Source organism: Anabrus simplex, chromosome 9 (assembly GCF_040414725.1).
Source record: "Anabrus simplex isolate iqAnaSimp1 chromosome 9, ASM4041472v1, whole genome shotgun sequence".
Taxonomy (NCBI): domain Eukaryota; kingdom Metazoa; phylum Arthropoda; class Insecta; order Orthoptera; family Tettigoniidae; genus Anabrus; species Anabrus simplex.
Genome location: NC_090273.1, coordinates 126,350,040 through 126,364,245, shown reverse-complemented (window position 1 = coordinate 126,364,245; position 14,206 = coordinate 126,350,040). Strand labels below are relative to the sequence as shown.

The window sequence follows — 14,206 nt, the reverse complement described above, 5'->3', positions numbered from 1 at the left end:
GATTTTGCTGGACTTCCGTGCTAGTATGGGATTTGCAGTTATGGATACATTCTTCATCTTCAAGCATAAGGCTATTCACCGCTACACATGGGAAGGTAGGCGCACCAGATCCATAATAAGTTATATAATAACAGACATTGAATTCAGAAAATCTGTTTGGAATGTGCGGGAATTGAATTTTAATGATGCAGACCACATTCTGATCTGTAGTGAAGTATGTATTTCTAGGCCTAGGATAGATAAAGTGAAGTCTGTCTGCAAACTAATAAGGGTAGAAAATCTCCAGGGCGAGGAAAGTAGGTGGAAGTACATGGATATTAGTTCAAATTTCCAAACAATAGGCAGTAAGAAAATTCAGGATATAGAAAGAAAATGCTATAGTAGAAACAGCAAGAGAATGCCTGGGAACAACTGCGTGTAGAAATAGGAAATATCAAACATCTAAATGCGCGTACACACTTGCGAGCCGAGCGGCTCGCGATTACTTCTTGAGCCATTTCCTCGCAGCATCAGTCTGTGAATTCCATGCAAAGATGTCTGCCATTACCAGAAGAACTTCGGGTCGTCAAATGAAGTTGCCATACTTTTTTTCGTAGGTGACAGTGCATTTGTACTCAGCGAAAATGTTATGAAGCCATACGCGGGAGATCATGTCTCTGGAACTTACAAGAAAATTTTCAACTACCGATTGAGCAGAGCTTGACGAGTAGTGGAAAATAGCCTTTGTATATCAAGTTCAGTGTTTCGAGTTTTAAGAAAACGAATGCTTTTGGAGCCCCCTAAAGACGAAATCATTGTTATGTCTGTGGTAGTTTTACATAATTACCTGAGGATTCATTCCCCTAAATACACACTACCCGGTTCACTAGACCATGAAGCGAACGGAGAGATTATTGACGGAACATGGAGACGCATTGAAGAGATGACTTCCATGAGACTGCTACGAAATGTTCCTAGGAGATCATCTCCTTACGTAAACAAAATTAGAGATGAAATAGCTGACTATTGCACAAAAGATTGAGCTCTGCCGTGGCAAAATACGTACGCTTGAAAAAGATAAAGAAAAGGAAAAATACTCCCTGTGTTTTGCGTCTGTCTTGGTTTATATCTTTCATTGGGGAACCAAAGCTTCATACGCAAACCATCGGCTTTTGTAAATTTCCGTACCTCCTTTAAAAAAAAAAAAAAACGTGCAAAATATGTATGATTGAATACGGTATTGTATAAGTACTACCTATTGAATTGCAACATGTGTTCACGTTTGATATTTATTGGTTATTATATCATTACTTGTTTACATCAAGTACAAAAAGGTAGTTGAAGCTTCATTTTATTTAAGCACAAGAACTTGCCTTTTCCAGTAGTGCGACTGTTTTTCTCTTTGCTCCTTTTCCTCCGGCGTGTCCCAACAAAGAAATAATTTTCTTCTTACATTCATCCGCGGGTCGTCCAATTGTACCAGTATCCCGCCATGCATCCTCTTTCACATTATTTGTCAAGTGATCGCCATTTTTCGGGTCCCATAAAACAGAATGTGTCCGATAAGTGTCTATTAGCGTAAGCACATCTTCATCCGACCAGGCCGCCTTGCTCGCGGGATGCTCACTTTGCCGTACACACTTGCGAGCATGTTCCTTGGCCGTCCACACTGAGCGTGAGCATCCCTTTGTGCTCGCCTAGAAAACCGACTCCAGTCGGCTCGCAGTGTGCGGCTCACAACATGCTCGCTTTACGCTCAGTACCCCGTGCACACTTGCGAGCATTCGCAAGATGTTCGCAAGTGTGTACGCGCCTTAATTGGTATAAGGAAGTGAGAGCAGCTTGTAAACATGAAAGGGAGGCATATCAGAAATGCCTCCAAACAAGGACTGATAAAGACAAGGAGTTGTTCGTATATGAAAGAAACAGAGCGGAATAAGTTATTGTTGAATCCAAGAAGAAGTCGTGGGAAGATTTCGGTAATAACTTAGAAAGGCTTGGTCAATCGGTAGGGAAACCTTTCTGGACAGTAATTAATAATCTTACAAAGGGAATGGAAGAGTTTTTAGCAAATAAGGTGAGCTCATGATAGATCCCAGGTAATCACTGGACAGGTGTTAGGATTATTTTGGACAGGAAATAAATAAGAAATCTCTCTGTTGATGTCACGAATATCCGAGCTTACGAAGAGGATGATGTCAGTGAAAATACGCTTGAAGAAATGGAAAGGATGGTAAATAAACTCCATTGTTTAAAGCAGCGGGAGGGAATGAAAACCAATGTGGTTTCAGACCACTGAGGGGCTGTCAGGATCATATTTTCAGTATGCGCCAGGTAACTGAAAAATGCTGCGGGAGGAATAGAAGTAGAGGGAGACCAAGACAACGATGATTAGACTCAGTGTCTAATTATTTAAATGTGAGAGGTATGGGAGTAAACGAGGCCGCAGAGCTAGTTACAAATAGAGGATTGTGGCGGAGCTTAGTAAAATCCCAGGGACTTGCAGACTGAACGTTGAAAGGCATAACAGTCTGTAACGAAGATGGATGTATGTATGCACAACACGCACAGCATCACCTGTGAATACAGACAGGTGACTGAAGTGTGAGTAGTCAAACAATCAAATCACCACCATCTCCCGACCTTCCATAAGAAACCTTGCCCACGTTGCCATCACTCATTATTATTATTATTATTATTATTATTATTATTATTATTATTATTATTATTATTATTATTATTGCGTTCCGGCATTCTAAGGACCACGTTACAATTTCAATTGTTCCTCCTCAGTTGTTCTTTCCTATTCTTCCAGTATTCTTTCATTGTTTCACTGTGTTTCTTTTTCCTGTCTTCAGTCTACTTTGTGCCTGTTTTCCTTTCCTTCCTCCCTTGGAATCCTTCCATTTGTAAGACTTTCTTCCTAAAAATATTTCTTTCCAATAATTCTTCTTCTCGTATGTTGTTCCTTTCCAGGTCTTTCTTGACTTCTTGAATCCAGGTGGTAGTTGATTTCCTTTCCCAAAGGTACTTGAAGATTCGTTTAGTTAGTCTATTGTCATCCATTCTGTAAATGTGTCCAAGAAATAGCAATCTCCTTTTTCTTATTGTTTCTGATATGTTTTCTACGTTCTGGTAAATTTCATTGTTACTTCTTAATTTCCAAAACTCTGCAATTCTTAGAGGACCTAATATTTTCCTTATAATTCTTCTTTCTAATATTTCTAATTTATCAACTTGTAGTTCAGTGCTAGACTTTCACCTGCATAAAGGTATTCTGGTTTCACTACTGTGTTGTAGTGCTTTATTTTAAGCTTTCTTGATAAGCACTTTTTGTTGTAAGTATTCTTAGTTATACCGTACGCTCTTTCCATCTTTTGTATCCTCTCCTCTATAGCAGATTTTTCTAAACCATTTTCTTGAATTGTCTCACCCAAATAGTTGAATTTCTTTACCTTTTCTATTTGACCAATATCCGTTACTAAAAACTTTGGGGCACTTTTTATATTTGTCAAAAATTTTGTTTTCTCGGCAGAGATTCTCAAGCCTGTCATGTTGGTTGTCTTTTCAAGGAGATTGACTTGCATTGCTGCATCTGAAAGGGTTTCTGGAAGTATGGCAAAGTCATCTGCAAATGCTAGGCAATTTATTGCAACACATTTGTTCTTCTTCCCCAGCATGAGTGGCAATATTTTAGATTCTTTCAGTTTTTCATTCCAAATTTTTACAATTTTCTCCATGACACAGTTGAAAAGGAGTAGAGATAGACCATCGCCCTGCCTGACACCTGTATTTATTTTGAAAGGTCGAGATACTTCACCCATAAATTTTACTTTCGAGATGGTGTCTGTAAGTGTTTCACGAATTAGGTTTGACAATTTAGTTTTAACTCCAAATTCACGGATTACTTTATCTAGGGTTTCCCTGTCAACAGAGTCAAAAGCTTTTTTAAAGTCAATAAATGTTACAACTATGTCTTTGGAGTTTATTAATCTGTGTCGAATTATAGATTTCAGGTTGAAAATCTGTTCGGAGCAAGGTCTTCCTTCTCTAAATCCACCTTCATATTCACCCAATTGACTGTCCAGTGTCGATTTTACTCTATTTAGTAGTATTGTTGAGAATATCTTGTAAGCAACTGGCAAGAGAGATATACCTCTGTAGTTGTTGACATCTTGCTTGTTACCCTTCTTGTGTAATGGGTGTATTAGAGCCACTTTCCAATCCTCTGGGATCTTTCCTGTAATCTTCTATAATTTTTGGTTCAGCCCATTTTAAAAGTTCAGCTGTTATGGGAGTCTTCCCCACTAGCTTTGTTATTTTCAAGATTTTTTATTGCTTCCTTTATTTCTTCCGCTGTTGGAGGTGAATCAGCTTCTAGATTTTCCTGAATTTCTGAAATTCTAATTTATGATTTGGCTCAGGGCAGTTCAGCAGGTGTTCGAAGTGTTTTGCAAGAATCTCACAATTCTCGGCATTGTTAAGGCCAATTATTATTATTATTATTATTATTATTATTATTATTATTATTATTATTATTATTATTATTATTATTATTATTATTGCATGGTTTGGTGGTGAGACCTAGTGTTTGCACTTTACTATGTCTTCTGGTGGGAACTAGATTGATTTTGTTACTTTCATAGACCTGTCAAATCTCATCCATGGCTTTCACAGTATGAAATTGATTGAGGTATAAGCGATGCTAGTAATGACATTCAGTCTCTGTTATGAATGGTGTGAAAATGTATCTCATAGGATAGTTGGTGTGTCCATTTTATTGGGCTTGACTGTCTGATACATAAATGCAACTCCTGGATGTGTGAGGAAAGGAATGGGAAACCTCTCTCCTAATTTCCATAGTATGCCTCTTTATTGAAGCCTAGATCATCTGTGACAGCTGATGGCGGAGCTATTGTGAATCAACCTTGCCGGGCTGAATACTCCACATACACAAATGTGTTTAACGTCCCGTTATTTCCTGCAGATATTACAGTCGCCAGAGTTCCAGAATTTATTCTCGAACGGGATTCGTTAGTGTGGGGACTCTTGCCTTTCGCATTTATGAACTTTTAAAATGTCAGTCTATTTCGGAGGGTTATATCTCACAACCTTTGCCATAGAAGGTGAGCGCCTAATCACATAGGGAACGGCTTAGATTCTTTGTTAAGTCCTCAGTAAGCTCAATTACTAATTGGACCAACTTCCGAACAGTTACAGGCTAATACACTTTTCTTTTTACTGTTTTAGAAAAAACATAAAATCAATAGTTGTGCCATATCAGACGATTAAATTTGGTGAATAAATATGAGTTGCCACACCTATATTAACATCCTGTTTACATCATAAATAGTTTGCATTATATGTTGGTTGATACCAAACGATTTAGAGAGTCGATAATTCCGTAGGTTAAATTATGATTCTCACTTTCGGTGACATGATCCCAGGATAACCAGTACTTGGAGAGTTTTTAAATACTTTATAAATTATTGTAATCAGTGTAGGTTTTGTACATCATTCCGGCTCATGGGCTGAATGGTCATTTTAGTGGTCTTCGGTTCAGAGGGCTCCGGGCTCGAGTCCCGGCCGTGTCGGGGACTTTAACAGCCTCTAGTTAATTACGCTGGCTCAGGAAGGGGATTCTACGTAAAACTTTGCTTAACCCACATTAGTGTCGACCCCAGATGATTGGGAAAAGAGCAGATAAGAAGAGATATAGGTTATGTACATCACAAATAGTACATAGGGAACTATGAGTGAATGAAACTCCCTTTTAAAAGGATTGTCATTTCATGTCAGGAGGTCTATAATACCTTCGTAAGAACTCTTGAAGTAATGGTGGAGTAAGCGCAGTAGTGTGCCTAGCACTGATGTTCACAGTTTTGTTTCTCCAATAGCTATCATTTACCAGTAGCAAAAATATTACTAGAAACGGCAAACCGTGCGTTTCTACGTGCCTTTTTATGTACCTCTATTTTCACTTTGTATATTAGTAGTGGGAGGAGATTGATACGTACCTTTGGCCATCAGCTGCTCTCGGCATTCGCTGTGACCGAGGAAGGACGTTAGTTCCTTCACCTGCCCGTATCCTCTCGTCGTGGCGTTGCCAGCTCTCCTGTCGGCTCCACTGGCGTGACATTCTTTACTGGCTGCCTCCACGACGAGGAATGTGCTTACCTAAACCTTGTGGAGAAGGGGCTTATCAGTTCGAACTGATCGTCCAGTTCTTATTCTCCGTCATTTGTGTAGTGAGATGACGTGAATTGTTTGTTGGCTTGGATTTCCTTTTGACATCACCTTAACAGCTTTATCTCCGTATTACCAGGTTACCATCCGGCTTTACTTCGCTGCTGTTTCTGTATTACTGTGCTGAAATTGATAAAGTGAGCCTATAGGAATTACCTGAAACTGAAAAAATCGACAGAGAAGATCAGAAAGAAATTCGAAGGACAATTCGCCCTGGTAGGACTCGAAGTTCTAGAGTGGTGATTAAGTTTGGGAATTGCGATAGTTCATGCGTAGAGAAACTGATAAACGAGGTTATTGTGTCTCATATCTGTAATTGTGTACGCATTTGTTTTAAGTCGAGAATGTAAATAGTTCTAGCATTTTTTATTATTACTAGTAGTAGTATTAGTAATAGTATAAACGAGTCCGCATGGCATGAATTTTTGCCTACTAACCAAGCGCTGCTGAGTCCGAAGATACTCAGATTTCGAGGTGACGCCAGGTCAAAGCGACGAATCCTCTTGGCCGTTATTCTTCACTTTCTAGACCGGGTCCACTGTACCGAAATAGCTCCTCGGCTGTACTCACGTGGGCTGAGTGGACCTCCAGTTAGCCCTCAGATACAGGTAAAAGTCCCTGACCTGGCCGAGAATCGAAGTCGCGGCCTCCGGGTGAGGAGGCGGCTCGCTAACCCTAACCGCAGGACCAGCGTTGTTATCATCATCATCAACGGCGTAACCATGTTGAAACATCGGATCTCGTGAAATAAAGCAACCTTGGGTGTGGTGAACACGTGTTTGGGTATCCGGAGTTCCGTTCTTCTGACCACTTCGTACCAGTTCTGCTGCTAGTCTTCACCATGAATGTGTATTCGTTTACTGAGGTACTAAAGATTTCTCATGATGCATTCCCCGATGTTCAGTTCATTCAGATCCCTTTGTATTTCCTCCAGCCAAATAGCCGCTGAACATCAAGTGGCACCTCTTGATCTCAACATTAAGAGTTCTAATCATGTGATCATTTAAAGTAATCACTCTATTTACTCTCAGCGTGTGAACCTGGCATTATGGATCTAGTCGATCAAAGCAACTAGCTTTGAATTATTATTATTATTATTATTATTATTATTATTATTATTATTATTATTATTATCATAATCATCATCGAGGTATCTCATCGATTAGTATACCAGGCAAAGTATTCACTGGCATCTTGGAAGGGAGGGTGCGATCAGTAGTTGAAAGGAAGTTGGATGAAAACCAGTGTGGTTTCAGACCACAGAGGGGCTGTCAGGATCAGATTTTCAGTATGCGTCAGGTAATTGAAAAATACCACGAGAGGAATAGGCAGTTGTGTTTGTTTTGTAGATCTACAGAAGCATATGACTGGATACCGAGGGAAAAGATGTTCGCCATACTGGGGGACTATGGAATTAAAAGTAGATTATTAAAATCTATCAAAGGCTTTTATGTTGACAATTGGGCTTCAGTGAGAATTGATGGTAGAATGAGTTTTTGGTTCACGGTACTTACATCGGTTAGACAAGGCTGTAATCTTTCACCTTTGCTGTTCGTAGTTTACATGGATCATCTGCTGAAAGGTATAAAATGGCAGCGAGGGATTCGGTTAGGTGGAAATGTAGTAAGCAGTCTGGTCTATTCTGACGACTTGGTCTTAGTAGCAGATTGTGCCGATAGCCTGCAGTCTAATCTCTTGGAACTTGAACATAGGTGCAATGAGTATGGTATGAAAATTAGCCTTTCGAAGACTAAATTGATGTCAGTAGGTAAGAAATTCAACAGAATTGAATGTCAGTTTGGTGATACAAAGCTAGCCGGGCTGAGTGGCTCAGACGGTTAAGGCGCTGGCCTTCTGATCCCAACTAGGCAGGTTCGATCCTGGCTCAGTGCGGTGGTATTTGAAGGTGCTCAAATACGTCAGCCTCGTGGTCAGTAGATTTACTGGTACGTAAAAGAACTCGTGCGGGACTAAATTCCGGCACCTCGGCGTCTCCGAAAACCGTAAAAGAGTACAAATAACATTATTATTGATTCAAAGCTAGAACAGGTCGATAATTTCGAGTATTTAGGTTGTATGTTCTCCCAGGATGGTAATATAGTAAGAAAGATTGAATCAAGGTGAAGTAAAGCTAGTGCCGTGAGCTCGCATTTACGATCAACAGTATTCTGTAAGAAGGAAGTCAGCTCCCAGACGAATCTATCTTTACATCGGTCTGTTTTCTGACCAACTTAGCTTTACGGGAGCGAAAGCTGGGTGGACTCAGGTTATCTTATTCATAAGTTAGTAACAGACATGAAAGTAGCTAGAATGATTGCTGGTACAAACAGGTGGGAACGATGGCAGGAGGATACTCGGAATGAGGAGATAACGGCTAATTTAGGAATGAACTCTTATGGATAAAGCTGTACGCATAAACCGGCATCGGTGGTGGGGTCATGTGAGGCGAATGGAGGAGGATATGTTACCTAGAGGAATACTGGACTCTGGTATGGAGGGTAAGAGTAGTAGAGGTAGACCAAGACGACGATGGCTAGACTCAGTTTCTAACGATTTAAAGATAAGAGGTATAGAACTAAATGCGGCTACATCACTAGTTGCAAATAAAGGATTGTGGTGACGTTTAGTAAATTCACAGAGGCTTGCAGGCTGAACGCTGAAAGGCATAACAGTCGTTAATGATTATGTATGTATGTATGTATGTATGTATGTATGTATGTATGTATGTATGTATGTATGTATTATTATCATCACCATTTAACTTTGACATCATGCGTTCCGGAGTACGGTAGTAATTAATATATTCATGGGGTAGATTAGCCTCACATTTTATTCGTGTTAAGTGTATTAGTCGTGTTCTATTTTACTGGGTGTTGAAAATTACCTGGAAGGTCATAGAAAGAACGGATTGATGGCAATCGACCTGTCTCGCTGTTCCTTTGTGCACGTTAGTTCGATAATTAACCCTGTAAAAGATTAATAAATATATGCAAGGCAACGTTAAAAGACACCAAAGTACTGTTCCTGTAGAAATTCACCCCAGCTGCACAAAATCCCCTCAGTAGTAAATCGATAAGCACTCACTTCAGGTACCTCTGACTGCGTCTGATTAGGAAGCTGTTCAGTATAGCTAGAGGTTCGAATCTGATTATTAAAAATAGGTTAGTTTTTATCCGTTTACCGGGCCCTCTCTCAGTTGTTACCGGCATATTTTGGCATAGTGCCGTACTTCAAATTCCTTGGTTCCTTTATCATCCTGCTCTCTAAATAACGCAATCGTACTGTAAGCTAACGAGGTTGATTGCTACTGTTTGACAATCGTTAATGGAATGGAGAAAAATGAGGTCTTGAAATGCCTGCCGTAAAATATTTTCTAAGGTCAAACTTAATACATTATCTCTGAACCTCTTCTTGCTTTTCCGACCCGTGAGATCTGGTAATTACAGCACCACAGCTGAATTGGTATTTGTTTCCACTTGCCACAGATGTCAGTCTTTACAACTTAAATTGGTCAGTACTTGTTCGCTTTCAACCGTCATGGTATGAGGGTATTCCTGGCCCGAGATATCTTCCGTTACTGTTGTTTGAGAAAACGGTTGTCATTCGTTCCCACACATGTGTGTTGTATTCTTCGTATAAGACGTGGAACAATGGCGATATATTGAAAAATACTTTGAATACTTATACAGAGTACGTATAATGTACAGAATGTCTCATGAATAAATACAAAATTCCCCTGTGTATTTGCGACAAGACATGAGTGATTATGGGATGCATTCACTCCTGCACAGAATATGATTATTGATTATATTACTTTACGTTTTTCGGAGACTCCGAGGTGCCAAATTTTGCTCCGCAGGAGTTTTTTAACGTGTCAGTAAATCTACCGACACGAGGCTGACATATACTGTACCACCGGACTGAGCCAGGATCGAACCCGCCAAGTTGGTCTGAGAAGGTCAGTGCTGTACCGTGCGAGCTATTGATTATACACTGACTGACAGAGCAAATGCAACACCAAGAAGGAGTGGTTCGAAAGGGATGAAAGTTGGGGAAAAAACAGAGACGGCACGGACGAATAATTGATGTTTATTTCAAACCGATATGCAGGTTACACAATGCGCACGGCATCGACTCAGTACGATGTAGGACCACCGCGAGCGGCGATGCACGCAGAAACACGTCGAGGTACAGAGTCAATAAGAGTGCGGATGGTATCCTGAGGGATGGTTCTCCATTCTCTGTCAACCATTTGCCACAGTTGGTCGTCCGTACGAGGCTGGGGCAGAGTTTTCAAACGGCGTCCAATGAGATCCCACACGTGTTCGATTGGTGAGAGATCCGGAGAGTACGCTGGCCACGGAAGCATCTGTACACCTCGTAGAGCCTGTTGGGAGATGCGAGCAGTGTGTGGGCGGGCATTATCCTGCTGAAACAGAGCATTGGGCAGCCCCTGAAGGTACGGGAGTGCCACCGGCCGCAGCACATGCTGCACGTAGCGGTGGGCATTTAACGTGCCTTGAATACGCACTAGAGGTGACGTGGAATCATACGCAATAGCGCCCCAAACCATGATGCCGCGTTGTCTAGCGGTAGGGCGCTCCACAGTTACTGCCGGATTTGACCTTTCTCCACGCCGACGCCACACTCGTCTGCGGTGACTATCACTGACAGAACAGAAGCGTGACTCATCGGAGAACACGACGTTCCGCCATTCCCTCATCCAAGTCGCTCTAGCCCGGCACCATGCCAGGCGTGCACGTCTATGCTGTGGAGTCAATGGTAGTCTTCTGAGCGGACGCCGGGAGTGCAGGCCTCCTTCAACCAATCGACGGGAAATTGCTCTGGTCGATATTGGAACAGCCAGGGTGTCTTGCACATGCTGAAGAATGGCGGTTGACGTGGCGTGCGGGGCTGCCACCGCTTGGCGGCGGATGCGCCGATCCTCGCGTGCTGACGTCACTCGGGCTGCACCTGGACCCCTCGCACGTGCCACATGACCCTGCGCCAACCATCTTCGCCACAGGCGCTGCACCGTGGACACATCCCTATGGGTATCGGCTGCGATTTGACGAAGCGACCAACCTGCCCTTCTCAGCCCGATCACCATACCCCTCGTAAAGTCGTCTGTCTGCTGGAAATGCCTCCGTTGACGGCGGCCTGGCATTCTTAGCTATACACGTGTCCTGTGGCACACGACAACACGTTCTACAATGACTGTCGGCTGAGAAATCACGGTACGAAGTGGGCCATTCGCCAACGCCGTGTCCCATTTATCGTTCGCTACGTGCGCAGCACAGCGGCGCATTTCACATCATGAGCATACCTCAGTGACGTCAGTCTACCCTGCAATTGGCATAAAGTTCTGACCACTCCTTCTTGGTGTTGCATTTGCTCTGTCAGTCAGTGTATATGAAACTAGCTGTTACCCGCGGCTTTGCTCGCGTGGATTTCGTAATTTGATCAAGGTGATCATTCCTTGGTACTGCACTAAGACATGATCTGAAAATTTCTAAAGTATAAAAACTCGCCGAAAAACTTTCATTTACCCCTGAACCTCTCTGTAAACCACGTTTGTGGCATTGCCGTTTAGGGTTAAGACGACTAGGCTACTGGCTGACCTAAGTCTGGAACATGCGACATGGAACTCCGCATGTAACAAACAGTCCTCTCTCGAGTCGAAAAAAAAAAATAATAACACAAGTGTTACTTTATTTTTAAAGGAGATTCCAAATAACAATTTTCACGTCTGTAACGTCTTCAATTTTTGAGATATGTGTCCTCATAAAAAGAATCGAACTCCTTCCTCACTTCTTTTAACCCCCTCCTTCCTCACTTCTTTTACCCCCCTCCCAGGTGGATTTTCCGAAAACGAAAAATACACGTTTCTTAATTTTTAAAGGAGATTCAAATAACAATGTTAACGTCTATAACATCTTCAGCTTTTGAGGTATACTTTATCCTCATGAAAAGAATTTAAACCTTTTGCTGGTTCTTTTCATCCACCCTTAAATGGATTCTCCGAAAACAAAAAGATACGTGTTTCTTTTTTTTAAAAGGAGATCCCAAATACCATTATTCACGTATGTAACGTGTTCAGTTTATGATATATAAGTATCCCAATTAAAGGATTGAACCCAATTTTTAGTCTCTCTCCACCCCCCCCCCCCATGAAGTGAATTTTCTGAAAACCAAAAATTACTTATTTCTTTATTTTTAAAAGGTGATTCCATGTACCAATTTTCACGTCTGTAACATCTTCTGTTTTAGAGATATAAGTATCCTCATCAAAGGGATTCAACCCCCTTTTCTCTTTTTTCACCCCCTTTAAGTGGATATTCTGAAAACAAAAGAACGTTTCTTTATTTTTTAAAGGAGATTCCAAATACCAATGTTCACGTCTTTGAATTGTTTAGTTTTTAAGATATAGATATACTCATTTTAAAAATTCACCCCCCCCCCCCCGTAGCGACAGAATATCCACAAATCCTTTCTTAGTGAGCACTTACACTGTAATATAAACGTATCCCCAAATTTTAATTTCTTTACACTGACTGACAGAGCAAATGCAACACCAAGAAGGAGTGGTCAGAACTTTATGCCAATTGCAGGGTAGACTGACGTCACTGAGGTATGCTCATGATGTGAAATGCGCCGCTGTGCTGCGCACGTAGCGAACGATAAATGGGACACGGCGTTGGCGAATGGCCCACTTCGTACCGTGATTTCTCAGCCGACAGTCATTGTAGAACGTGTTGTCGTGTGCCACAGGACACGTGTATAGCTAAGAATGCCAGGCCGCCGTCAACGGAGGCATTTCCAGCAGACAGACGACTTTACGAGGGGTATGGTGATCGAGCTGAGAAGGGCAGGTTGGTCGCTTCGTCAAATCGCAGCCGATACCCATAGGGATGTGTCCACGGTGCAGCGCCTGTGGCGAAGATGGTTGGCGCAGGGTCATGTGGCACGTGCGAGGGGTCCAGGCGCAGCCCGAGTGACGTCAGCACGCGAGGATCGGCGCATCCGCCGCCAAGCGGTGGCAGCCCCGCACGCCACGTCAACCGCCATTCTTCAGCATGTGCAAGACACCCTGGCTGTTCCAAAATCGACCAGAGCAATTTCCCGTCGATTGGTTGAAGGAGGCCTGCACTCCCGGCGTCCGCTCAGAAGACTACCATTGACTCCACAGCATAGACGTGCACGACTGGCATGGTGCCGGGCTAGAGCGACTTGGATCAGGGAATGGCGGAACGTCGTGTTCTCCGATGAGTCACGCTTCTGTTCTGTCAGTGATAGTCACCGCAGACGCGTGTGGCGTCGGCGTGGAGAAAGGTCAAATCCGGCCGTAACTGTGGAGCGCCCTACCAGACAACGCGGCATCATGGTTTGGGGCGCTATTGCGTATGATTCCACGTCACCTCTAGTGCGTATTCAAGGTACGTTAAATGCCCACCGCTACGTGCAGCATGTGCTGCGGCCGGTGGCACTCCCGTACCTTCAGGGGCTGCCCAATGCTCTGTTTCTGCAGGATAATGCCCGCCCACACACTGCTCGCATCTCCCAACAGGCTCTACGAGGTGTACAGATGCTTCCGTGGCCAGCGTACTCTCCGGATCTCTCACCAATCGAACACGTGTGGGATCTCATTGGACGCCGTTTGCAAACTCTGCCCCAGCCTCGTACGGACGACCAACTGTGGCAAATGGTTGACAGAGAATGGAGAACCATCCCTCAGGACACCATCCGCACTCTTATTGACTCTGTACCTCGACATGTTTCTGCGTGCATCGCCGCTCGCGGTGGTCCTACATCCTACTGAGTCGATGCCGTGCGCATTGTGTAACCTGCATATCGGTTTGAAATAAACATCAATTATTCGTCCGTGCCGTCTGTTTTTCCCCAACTTTCATCCCTTTCGAACCACTCCTCTTTGGTGTTGCATTTGCTCTGTCAGTCAGTGTATATCCAGTCGTTTTGGCTC

The 14,206-nt window shown here is 42.8% G+C and overlaps 1 protein-coding gene across 2 annotated transcripts in view; it reads left to right on the top strand.

Moving 5' to 3' along the window:
- Positions 1 to 14,206, top strand: part of crp (cropped) — a 238,131-nt gene that overhangs the window by 169,855 nt on the left and 54,070 nt on the right. The window lies entirely within an intron of this gene.